This window comes from Pungitius pungitius, chromosome 20, assembly GCF_949316345.1.
Source record: "Pungitius pungitius chromosome 20, fPunPun2.1, whole genome shotgun sequence".
Lineage (NCBI taxonomy): Eukaryota > Metazoa > Chordata > Actinopteri > Perciformes > Gasterosteidae > Pungitius > Pungitius pungitius.
Genome location: NC_084919.1, coordinates 14012381 through 14026133, shown reverse-complemented (window position 1 = coordinate 14026133; position 13753 = coordinate 14012381).

Genomic DNA, 13753 nt, shown 5'->3' with positions numbered 1-13753 from the left:
TCACTGGTCACCAGCGTTGTAACGCTTTGGTTGTGTTCTAAATGATTCACCAATACACACTGGTTCAATCTGTCAAACAGTCGATAGGATTTTTTCATTGGATTATTGCATGAAATAAACTTGTTTTGTTTAGTAAGATCATCTTCACTGATAAACCCCTTTTAGGTATTTTAAGGAAATTTGAATGCCATCAGCAGAAGTAAAAAGACAATGGCTTTAAACAAATTACAGAAGGTGAGAAGAAGGAAATCGGCGTTATGATGTTCTAGTCACATGGAGCCACTCGTTAGGAGACGCTTTTGTTAAGTCACCTCAATACTTCTAAATTCTTGTTTGAGATAATTACTAATGAATTTAATGTCAAATAACAGCATTCTCTTCAGCTTTAGTTAACCACTGAGCCTTTTTCATGCACAAAACCATAAACACATTTAAAAGTGATGTCAACTAAAACGATGTGTAAAAATGCAGATTATTTACTTTGTTTTAGGCTTCAGTGCTGTAGCACTCAATGCACACTAATTATGAAGCCAGTTAAATTCACCTTTGATACTGACATTTTTTTTACTTAACTTTTCCAAATGACTAAATGGAATGACGTGTCCTTTCACAACTATTAATATAACTTTATTGTTTGACCTTTAAGAGAAATGTTCAAGATAATTAAAAATCACTTCGAAATTTTGCATCAGCTTGATACTTTATGTAAAAACGGTCGTGCCGTTTTGTGGCGCCGAGCGCCGACACACACGTTTTATGGGCTGTAAGCGGGACCCTTCTTGTTTGCTTTGGAGCCCTGTGGAAGCAGCCAGGAACGCGAATGAAAGGCCGAGCAGCTGGCAGCAGGCGTACAGCCCCCAGCCAGGTTCGCCTCCAACCACACTCAACTTTAAGGAGGCATTCTGGGCGCAACCAGCCCCCTCCCTCAGCCTTCACCCCCCGTTATCTTACATGTTATGTTCTCACCTCATTAAAACTCAATTTGTCTCTTAAATCTAATTTCTGTAACACAACTCGTTTTTTGTCATTTACAAGCCATGTTGCAGATTGTATTCCGGCATCGACATTCGGTTTCTCTGGCAACGACGATGCTTCACTTAGTGTGACTCATGGAGCTTTTTCTAGATTGAAGGGTCTAGATAGTGCAGCCATGCTTCATGTGTATAACGGGGTATATTTTTACCGTGCCTTGTCAGTTTCTGAACTCATTGTGCCGTTCTTCTTCTTCTCAGAGGAGCAGTTTATAATTCAGTGGATAACAGATTACTGATATCCAAGACTTTTCCGTGAGTGTTTATTATTTAGTCGATTTTTCAAATTCCACATCCAGATGACATTTCGGCTAATCATTATGAAGACATATCTGCATATGAATGCAGACGCACAAGACAAAAAGCTAATTAACAGCTGAATCATTGTCAGACAATAGCAGCGTTTTGCCAAGTGTTCCATCTCTGGTCAGCATCCCACATGGACTAAAACTCAAACCCGAACACAACAAAATCTTCTGACAGATTCTCTATTCATATGTAGATACCTGTTTAGAGAGGAGTAATATATATTTTTACATTTTTTTAATGATCCCACCACCACACTGTGATCCATGGGAAGAGGGGGGGGGGATTCCTTAGGTTGGAAAATGGTGTCCCAAACTACCAAAAAGAACAAAAGTAGTTGGACTAGTACATTGAGGTTCTTTACTTACCTAACAAGACGTGCTACTAGATACCAACAAATACCTCTGTCGGTACTTCGTCCGGTACCATCGCGGTACCATCGTGTGTTCTGCATTACGCTCCCCGACTGACTGTAAAGAACAGTCTGACATATGAACATAGTGGCTGTTCTGTCCTTTCCAACTAGATTTGAGTCGGAATACAAACCTCCCACAACACGACTTTGAGGTGTTTCTTGCCCAGCATACTTGATAAAAGCAATCAGACACCAATGTAGATATGCCATGAATCTCATTTAGGCTGCCAGTCGCGACGCATTCTCCATTCCTCTCCGTCGCCGACTCCTTTCTTCCTTCTCCTGCTGCTCAGCCTTTCACAACCCACTGTGACATCATCTTTCATTCCGTTGTTGCAATACCCCGACTTGTGACTGGCGATGCAGGCAGGATCAAATATCAGGTCTAGTCAACACAAAGCACCAGCTCCCACTTCCAAACCAAACAGCACGCAGACATGATGCAGCTCCCTGGACTTCCTGTCATTCCTCTCTGTGAAGTTTTCCTGGGTAGTACTTTCTCACTGCCTGATATCATGACATGAATAAAGCCTTTCATATGGGAACAAATGGAACCATTGTGTTTCTATGCACCGCTTTAAAACGACTTGTTCTGTGTGGAAGGTGCTTCCTGCCACCCTCGGTCAGACCAGACAGGCTTAGCTTGACGGGAGAGCGGGTGCATGTCCGCCTCTTGTCTTTTCATTTGTCTAAGTTCCCTTTGCCTGGACACATACATACATACATTTTTTCCCCGCCTATGTGTTTTCTTCTTTTTCTTGTTCATTGGATGTTGCTGTGCTGCATGGATGATCCTCTCTCCTGTCTCTCTACACAATTATTTTCCTATTTTGCATGTTGCTTGCTGAGTTAGCCCCTGCTGTCAGCTGCCTGCTGAGTGATCCCCTCTGAAAAGCCTCACAGTTATTGCTGGGTAATTGTTTGTCCAATAATGCAGCGCAAGAAAAACAGTACCTTGGTTTTTTTGTTTAATTTTGTCAAAAAAATGCTGTTTCAAAAAAGGAAAGAGGATCTCTGCCATTCGACGAGATTCAGTCGCATGTTTCCAAACCCAATTATTCAAATAACCTGGGGTGTGTTGAAAGAGGGAGGATTAATCTCTCCCAGGTGGCATACATTTTTCCCTATGTTTTAAGAAAAATAAGCTTACGTGACTCAGAGGAGCCTCTGGCAAGCACCCAGCTGAGCCACATTCCACTTTCACGTGACCTTCTCACAAACCGGGCCAGTATGGAGAGACGCACGGACCGTCCCCAAACACACCTCCTTTTGACTGGCCTAGATAATTCGAGACATGCTCATCTTTTCTTCTCCTTCCTCCTCCTCATCCTCCTCATCGTTTACAAGTTTGACTCAACTCCAGACATGAAATTGACTTGTAAATTTAAGTTTTATGAGAAGAAGAAGTAGGGAGTGTCAAGCAGTCGGTGTCGGTCTGCAGTAGACATGGACATAAGGTGTGTCCTTGAAGGAGACATATCTTGTCATTTTACGACTCCTACTTGTTGAGTTTCCACCGTAACACGTTCACGTGCTTTCATGTTAATAAGATATGTAATTTTTCTCTTAATGTGTGTGTGTGTGTGAATAAAACGTTCCGTTGTAGCGGCTGTGTCTTTAAGCGCCACCCACCCTCCCAAACCAGTCCGCCATCATTTAGGTTGTATTGGCCCGGATTGAGAAAACAGTGAGCAGGTGTTTAGCTTAGGACTGAAATAGTGGAAAACTGCCCTGCTCCGCTCAGAGCTAACAAGCACTGACTTAACAACTTGCTAATGAACACATCACGTCTGTCTCCATCTAACTCGGTAGGTAGCAAATAAGCAACTTCCCCATAGCGTCAAACTACATTCCATTTAAAGGCCTTCATCAAGGAAAAATACAAATACCCTCAAATGTGAGGCCTCGGAGCTCTGGGTACAAATAAATTCTTTATTGTCTAAAAATGAGTCTAAATATTGGACAAGATCTTGACATTGATGTTCATCAATATAATGACAATGAATATGGTCATTTCAACCCCACAGTCAACTGCACCAGCAAGCCTCTGTTTATTGACTTTCTAAATAACAGAGGAGAGCTGTGAGGCTGGTTTCTCCGACAGGAAGTAGGATTGGCTCTTTCAAATGTTGGTGTGTGTTTGTGTGTGTTTGCATTAAGAAGTCGGAGAGACAGAACTTTAATATCCCCAATAACATCGGAGAGACGGGGCATCTGTTTGAGAATCCCACATCAAACGTGGCGGCATGTCAGCGGAGGGTTATGCATATATTTCCCTTGTTCTTTCCATCCATCAGGAGCAGCCAGAAAACGGGGGGTGGGGGGGCCGAGGACTGGAAGGAGATACTTTTTTGATCAAGACTAGAAACAGAGGAGATCAGAACCCAAACAGAGAGAATTCTTGAGTAAATATAAAAATGCAAGTCACAACAACTAAAGGAGAAACGTGCAAATCTATTATGTTATCAAGGGCGGGTGCTGTGTTGGTGTCCTGTGGTGGTGCAGGCGGGGGCATCTGGAGGAGATTAGGGTCCAACCTGACACTGTGAAACATGACTCAGGGAGGAATGGAGGCTTTTAGACCGGTGTCTGTCTACCCACAAGCTGTCTTGCTATTCTTTATTTGTCTGTCACCCAATGAAATAGGCACGCGCTATCTGATAGCCGCACACACATCGAGGTATAAAGCCCCCCCCCCCCCCCGGTCCCGTTTAAAAACAGACCTTCATTGGTGCTTTTATTGTCAGATATTTTTTTTTTTCATGTAAGAAAAGCCTTGGAAAAACACGACATCACCGGATATATTATTCATTTCAAATCAGCTGTCCACGCTGACTATACATCAAGGTAATAGAATGTAATTTGTCATTTCGGCTGATGTCTGTCTTTTCTCAAGATGGAGTGGAGACTGTTAGGCAGCTATAAGAAATGTAAGAAAAACAAGACTCAAGGCTGAAAAACCTGCAAGAAGAAGTCCGTATTCACAGCGTGTGTTTTGATCCAGTCTGCGTCGCTGCGGCTTGGACTCGCCAGCTCCGCTCTGCGAGGCCTTCTGACAGCCTCTATCCAGTAATGTCTGGGCGCTCCAAGGAAAATGTGTGCTTCTCCGTAATGGACGGATGAATGGATGAATGGCTCTGGGCTCAAACGCAGCCGAAACAGAGGGGAGGTGAGGGTCTGAGGGCCACTTTGGTGCACTGGTCTATACGGGTCACATAGCAGGAGGATATGTATATATACGTATATATACTGTATATATACGTACATACATACACGTCATATATCCTCAATATATATAATGCTGTGTGTGTGTGTATATATATATATATTCTGTTATTTTAAACACAAACTCTACTCATTTAATCAGTGGACCATGCTGTCCTCGTGCACTTTGCGCTCAACTCATCATTATTAATTGTGTTTCAAGTGCCAACAATGTCCTGACATTTAGCCAGGACGTTTCCAAACCTCTGTCTTTTAGGGACACAGTGGTCCTCTACAGCTGGGGTCTTCAACTAAAATATGAAGAGGTCCAGTTAGAGAAAACTTCTAGAATCAAAGGTCCAGAAGATCACATCATAATGTGACTACTTATTGTCATTAAATAGAGAAATAGAGTTTGTATCATTTGTAACATTTGCATGTAATCGATGAATTCAATATAGTTCAAAAATTCTTTTGACAATATTTATTGTCACATAACAAAGACCTGAACATATCTGTTACTGCGAATATATATATAATGTTCTCTCAATTAATTAAATAAAAGTAGGGCTGCATTAAAAAAAATAGAATAACCAAAATGTTTAAATGAAGCGCTCAAATGATAAATAATGAATCTAAATTGAATCTAAAACATTTTTGACAATTGAACAGTTGAATATTAGGGCCGGGACTCGATTAAAAATATTAATCTAATTAATTAATCGAAATTAATCGCATTTTAATTGCATAAATATTTGACCTGAGAACAGTGAGAAGTAATTTTTTTCACATGGATTTTTATTTTTGTTCAACCAATTCCAGCAGACAAGTGTAGCAATAGCATATTTAGAAATATAGTACTTTCAGAAATTCAGGTAGCCTATAGGTAAGTAGACCTTCTGAAAATTATGTTTTTTTAAGTAGACCAATACTTTCAAGTACATTCAGAACATTGGTTATTTTTTCAGACGTGGACTTAGTTACCCTGGTCCTTAAACCAGTCATCTGGTGCAGTGTGGGTTGGGTGTGGGTCCTTGTACTCGGCCTAATTGTTTTGCGTTGAGGTGATACTTGAGGCTTGATGTGAATTCCTTGTTGCATAGCTTGCACACGACCACGCTCTTATCGACGCTTCCATCCGTGTGTTTATTATAATAAGATTTCCCATTCACGGGGCCACCCGACACGGTCTCGTCAGCTTCTTCCTTCATGTTCACGTGGTTTATTGTTGTCTGAAGTCATGAATGCTAGTTGGTGCTCCAGTAAAATCGGTCCTCCGAAACTCATCCAGTGAGAAACGTTCCGCGGTGCAAAAAATAAGTGTAAAAATATATATATATATATATATTTACTCTCCCACTTTTTGTGGGAGAATTAATTTAGTTTTTCCTGCCAGGACTTTAAACCTGTACCTGAATGCATCAGGGCCGTTATTGAGATGGAGTTAGCCTAGCAGCTAGCTTAGCCCATCACTCCTAGGTCTGTTTACCACTCGTCCCCCTTCTGTTTGACACGTGTAGGAATTCATCTGCACAGTTTGCACTGTTTGTTTTACTTCCAACACAAAATGTTCTCTCCATCTTCAGCTCCGCCTCGGTCTCTACGTCTACCTGACTGCAACGCGCAGTGGCTTCAGGGGTCAGGGGTCAACGCACACCGGAAGTAAACAAAGCTGCGTTGAATACATTAAAAAATGTATATAATTGTATACATATCTCAATATTGAAATGACTTTCTGTGGCTGGTTTGTGCTGCAGTGTGACTTCCATATCTTTGTGAAAGCTGTTTCTTTACATTCATCGTCAATAGTATTTCTACATTTTATGTGGCGAGGTAGCGACTCGAGGCGTGTTTTTGGCTTCCAAACATGCTCTGTGCCACTGAGGCTGTGTGTGTGTGAGCGAGAAAGACATCCAGCTATTGTACCTTGTTTCCATTTCTTCAGTCAAAGGCAGGCCTGTGTGGTGCTGTTCTCTTTGAAAGCGTGCCACCGTCCCTGCATGGGTTTCAATTTCAACCCCTTCAGCACATCAGCAACGCAATTGCTTCCTCCTGCAATTTATTAGAGGCAAACGGAGAGATTCCAAGGTGCGAGTCGGTTGGTGTTGGCTGCGGATATGCAGGCCGCTGCTGGCCCTCCTATCTGGGGTTCTCAGGGCTGTAGTTATTGCAACAAAGAGAAAGAGAATATAATTCTCTGAAGAAAAGAGGGAGGATGGCAGTGGTCCCATTAGTTGACCCCCCCCAGACGAGCTCTCTGGGGGCATTTAGGCTTTCCAACGCATCAAAGCACGGCGCCGGCGCAGCGATAGCTTGTGGCGACACCGCGCTGTGGGATGGCGCACCCTCTGCCCTCGGCTATTTATAATCAGTCTCCGTTGTCGCACGTGGCGTTGAGCGGAGAAGGGGGGGGGTCGAGAGGAGGAGAGGGCCGGAAACAGCTTCGAGGAACGATACAGCAGGGACCGTTCACATAAATGGACCCAGACGCGTGAAAGTTAACAGCGGTTTAGTGAGGCCGTTCCTCTGAAAAGCAGAGCTCCGGGCGAGGAATAAAAACATTCAATTCCTGCGGGCTCATGCAGTACTTCAGAGCGGCCTCCTTTTAAATCAGCCAATAAACGCTTTAAAGCCGCATCGTTATTCCCAACAAAATGGACTCATTTGCAGGCACAAACAAAAGCAGCCAGTCGCTGGGCGAGTATTGTTCTGTTCTATTCTGCACACATTTAATATCAGGGGGATTTTTACACTGGGGTTAGTCAGCGTGGTGTAATATTACACCCATGTATGTGTGTGTGTGTGTCTGTGTGTGTGTTGAAAATGCACTCATGAGTGGAATTTGTTTTGATTTGCTTAAATGTCAAAGGAGGCATACTGTCATGGGAAGAACGCTGCTGAGACGTGTACGTCTTTGTATGCTCGGATGATGAATAGAAATGTAGCCGTGTGGGAGTGTGTGTGTGTGTGTGTGTTCACTCCCTTCCTGAAAGCATTCTTGATGGAGGTGACGAACCTGCGTTGCAATGACATTCTGTCTCGGTGTGCGTTTGCGCTTGTGTCTATGTTTTGTCTTTGACACTCTCATGTCATACAGGAAGTGGAATCCAGAAAAGGCTTGGTAGGAAGATGTGACCAGACACAAAGACAATAGGGGTCAAGTGCCCTCCCCCATACTAATACCTAACGCTCCTTCAGGGACACGTAGATGGGGTCCGTGGCCTCGGCGTGTGACTTTAAACCCATTTCCTCTGTGAGGAGAGTAATAAGTCTGCAAGTGTAACCAGTTTCAAGATTGATGCAGGTTAAAGGAAACATACAGCGGGGCTGACCTTTTTTTGAAATCTCCCTCATTTCTTTTGCCACTTCGGTTCCACCGACCCAATCAGACTCTCAAAGTGGCGTCGCTGTGCCCTCCGAGTCAGGCGGCGCGCGCCTAATGTAAAAGTAATAATAGCTGACATTTGCTGGTAATTTGTTGCTCTGTTTTGAGTAGAACAGGAACTTTCTGGTGCATTCTCTGATGTAAACACTGTATGACAAGAAGGTTGTGGTGCATTTACACTTACAAGTGTTCCTCTGTCAACAACAGCAAGTAGCTCAAACAAACAAACACTAATGGAGACAAAACTAAAAATAAGGAATCCTTCTAGCCACATTTCATGCAAAAAGGCAACACATATATATTACTCAAATATGTTGACTGACTCGTGTTATAATTAAGTGGAATTACTATTTGTTGTTCGAGCTGTGGGTTGGAAAGAAAGAGCCATTGGTCACAGTGGGCTCAGGGAAATTATGACTGGCATTTAAAAAAAACTTTTTTCTGACATTTCAAAGAAAGATGATTGCAGCCCTAACAGCAGCCCTTCAGACGATAAAGAGAAGAAAAATAATAATTTAAAAAAATGTTCAGATATAACATTTTAAAATAGGGAGGCAGCATTATGTTTGTTTGTCAATTTGTTTTTGAGCACTGAATGAATTTCGTGTTGTTTTAAATGAAAAGAAGTTATCGGTTGAAGGAAAAGAAGATGATACTGAGACCAGTATAAATATCAACATAATCATTTTACATTGTGACAAAAGGTAGAAGCTGAAGTTATAATGTAACAATTCGATTACACAGCAGAAATCAGTAGAAATGAACCCAAAAAACTTTTTACTGACAACCAGGAGTAATTATAATATCAAATAAACTAAAGATATCAGTGTATTGGACACATGTGATTGACTGACAGGCAATCTCTGGGGTATAGTAGAGTAAAAACAGCAGCTCTTCAAAGTAATTACTAAAATAGTCCATCAAACTGGGAATGATAGCTGTTACTTCTGGGTAGTCGAGACCAAACTAAACCTAATCAAATTGGATATTTTACACAATGTCCAAAGGTATTTCTGCTACCTTACCGAGAGGTGAGAACAAACCACAGACAAGTAACGTATATTTCACTTTGCAAAGGGGAAGCCCAGTGTGTGGTGTGTCGACTTCCAATGAACTTTCCTTTACAACAGCCTTTTATTTGCATCCTTCACACATACACAACAACAGGGTGGAACATTGGGACGGGGGCTTCCTCTGTTCTAGAGGGGTGCAGAGTTTATATGTATTGATATCTACTCCTGTGTCTGGGGTGCAGAGTTCAGAAGCACACGCTTATGTGTACAACATCCTGTGTTACAGTCAGCTGGTGCTGTACCACTCCTTAGCTGCACGTGATAAATTTCTATAAGATGTTCCAAAAGCATAATAATCACCCACTGTGCCCTATCAAAAGGGAATCTGTGATCAGTGCTCTGTGACTAATTTACAGAGCGTTTGTGTTAAGGAAGGTGGCAATGTTACACGGCTGTTATACGATGAGAAAAACATTAACAGGAACATTCAAAGAAAATAAATCTCATGTGTGTAAATCATTGAACCTCTAAAAACTTTAGAGAATGAAGACATCCGCATTGCTTTATCACCTTTTGAGGTGACTGAATACAGCTTCTTCATTAATTAGTCACTTATACTGTTGAGACACCACTTGTTATTTACAGATTTCATTCGCTATAGCAAGGTACAAAATGTCCTCCTCAACATACCAGGATTTAATAAAGAATGTCACAATAATAGTAATGATCAGTAATAATAAATATACTAACCCCATTTGACTTTTACTAAAAGGAAAGAATCAGTCAGACCTTTCCGAGGAATGAAATGAATGTAAGAGGAGGCACAGACAGCATAAAATCAGCAACGACTCCATCTGCTAACACTCGTGGCCGTGGTCGGGCCTCCTGTATCCTGAGGCCCCCCCCCCCCACCACCACCACCCCCACCACTTTGCCTACGCTGCAGCATTAAGGGACCGTTTGATGAGTAGTTGTGTCGAGTCAGAGGGTCCTTGGCAAGAGGCCTTGGGCACCGACGGAAGACTTTCAGGGTGCACAGTCATTAGAAATCCTTCATTCCCACTGCACTGTGTAAACGGCTGGTCGGCCTCCATCTGAATGGACCCCGAGGAAGGATCACCTCCGTCGGGCTGCAATTGGATCGTACACAGAGAAGGGAGCCTGCGACCTAAGCGGCGGATGGGGGGGGGGGGTTACGAGTTATGTGTTATTTATTGACCTGGCTGTATAGATCAATAAACTGTTTCAACTGTTTCAAGGCAGAATGAAAGTTTGGGGAGTTTTTCCCCTGAGCACTATGGACATTAGGGGGGTGAAGAGTTGCTTTCATAAAACCCCTAAATGACCATGGAGGAGAACTCGATTGGAAACGCACTCCAACCCATATCAGCTTGACTTTTCATTTATTCATTTATTGCCTCGCATAGAAATGTTAAATCTCAGCAGCGTGTCCCTGAATTTAATTGTAATGGAACCATAATCTTTGGTGTATATAAAAAAAACAACGCATGATCTTAAAGAAACAAGACCAGCCACCTGCTCCAGAATGCTGACAGTAAATACAATTTAATATTAGAGCTGACAAGAAATGCGATATATACTCTGTACTTCATGCAGTACATATTGTTGTATTTTTCGATGTCCAAGATCAAAAACTCAATCTTTCAGGTCCATTTTTTCTTCTTTAAATGATCAAAACTGTTGGCCTGAATTCGCTCCATCCGAAGCCTTCATATGTTAAAACAGAAAAGAAGAATTTAATTAGTTTAATTAACCAGGTACTTAGAAAGGGTTATTTCAGCCTCGCTGACAGCATTGGTCACGATGATACACAGACTCCACACACTCCACCTCTTAACCTATCAAGCTGAGCAGGGATCCTGAATGAGACAACAGAGATGGTATGCCAAAACAACTGAAAATGATCAAACCTGAACGCAAGACAGCAATTGTCACTAGGCAGAATTATCACTGTTGTAGACATGTTCTTCAACAACAAGCTGTGTAGGTTACCCTTCCATGGCAGTTGGTTGCCATGGTGAAACTCACCACTTGAACCTAATGCAGCTCACCTGAATGACTCTCATATGAAACTGTACATTTGATTCCTAGGTTTTCATTTGGATGCTCTTCCATAACTGAAAAAAAGCACTTTACCAGAAGTTGAGTGTTTTTTAATCTTCTTTTCTATTGATTGTACCAAGGGATACATTTGGACATTGGTAGGACAAATATAATTTCTTTTGATATCAGGTGACCAACGGAAGCACACCACTGTGTCGACGTCAGCTAAAATCAGTTTACCTGCCTCTCAGAAACCAGGCTCCTGCTGAAGAACTGATATGGTTGCTCTGGATGTTTGAGCCATTATTCACAGTCACACAAGTGACATTGCGTTTAATTGTCTCCAACCCATAGTTTATGTTTTACCGCCTCACTGGAAGTAGTGAAACTATAGTATCATAAAAGTACTGGAGCAAGTGAGAATAGTCCCCATTACACACAATAATGAGCTGCGCGAACAGCTCACATGAGGAGAAGAAATACAATACATGTGTTGTTTGAAAATGAAGAAGTGTGTTAGTCAAGGCAGCCGTTTGCTTTATATTTCGCAGGCTGCTAGTAGATTTCTAAAAACAGGATCTTGTGACTTTTAGGATTGAAGGCAAAACACCGGAAAAGTGGGAGCTTCTGTCTGTGGCAGAGCTTTTACACTTTCACACTAGTGATTGCATGTCAGGGGAAAATAGTATTATCACCTTGCCTCCATCCAGACCTGTACTCTTTGTTCAGTTACGTGACATGCAGAGGGTGAGTAATGCAGCACTTGGCCTTGGTTCTACTCAAAAGCTGGAGCTGCATTTTCTACTCACTGTATATTTGCGCTGCTCCATATATGTGCAGCAGGCCAAGATCAAGAAGAACCTAGGCTTATTGTTGGCATGAGAGAAGCAGTCTAATTACAGTGGAAGGGAAGTGGGAGGTCTGCAAGGGAAAAAGCAAGACAGGACAAAGAGTGAAGATACTGAGACAAGTACCTAATATGTTTTTTGAAATTCAGTTCTGTCAAAAAGTCTCATTAAGGAAGGCCATTTACAGAGTCCAGAAAGGTGTTGTTTGTGCTGCATCACCCCAATCACAGCCGAAAAGGGACAAAGCACTCCTGCTTTCACTCCTATAAACCATTAGGCCTCCAGTAGGCCGTGTCCCCTTAATTACCTCCTGTCTTTCAGAGAACATTTCTTTTTTGATTCACTCCTTCGGCTCTCATCTGCCCTGTTTGTACCAGCAGACAGACATGTGAGTGTAGGGGAGCATTTATTAGCCAGAGAGCAGCCAGAGAACTTCCTTAAAAAGTTGACGTTAAATACCTTACACTGGAGTTTTTTGTGAGATAGTCAGTGTGTTGCCTTTAAGTCAGTCTCTGATTTTTTATTCAAAACTAAACTTTTCTGTGCAACATGCATCACTTCCAGTTACGTGCCTCCTGTTTGGTGTCAGCAGGCAACAAAAGGCCAACACATTACATGTAGCTGATGCTTTTATCTCAAGCGACTTACATTGCATTATAACCCATGCCCTACATTTTGCCTGGGGAGAAATTGGGGGATGGGAGTCCTGCTCAGGGACACTTCAACATGGGCCCGTGTGGGCAGCCGGGATTCGGACCGCCAACCTCACGGCTTCTAGTGCATCGCTACAGCTCGAGATAAGTTTCGCTGCATCCACTACGAAGCATCATAGAGGCATTGGTGTGAGTATATTGTTAATTATAACACGGGTAAATGAAATCCAGCGTTCTGATTGGTTGAGAGTGAGGCACGCGGGGGTGCATTATTGAGCGATAATGTACAGTTGCTGTTCACATTCACCCGAGCGTTCCATATCACTGTGCACTCAAAGTAACCGGTTCGATTTTACGCGGTTGACGCTGGGCCTAACAACACCCCCAGATTGTTATTGGACGATAAAGTACAGCCTCTCGTAGCTCGTTGCTAAAATTTAGTCTTTGCTGTGGATGTTCTGATACGTGTTCTTGCTGCGGTTAGGTTTGTTTGCAATCCTGAGTGTGGGCTTATAGCGGCCTTTTTAGGACTATGTTTGCTTATGCTGTGAAATGTCTTATTTAGGACTGCACTCTGAATGTTGTCTTTATTCGCAGTTTTCACCAGCATGGTAAGAGAAGACAAATAAAAGGTCAAACCTACAACGCCTATTATCTTCATTTCCTGGGTTTAACTCCATGTTTAATCAGTGTTGCAACACACTGCAAGAGAACATTACAGTCAGAAACAGAATTTGCTACAGACGTTTATTGTTGTTCACCATATCAAATATTTTTGGCTTTTTGTATCGCCTCAAAAGGTGCAGGATCTATATAAAGGTTTGAGTAGGACAA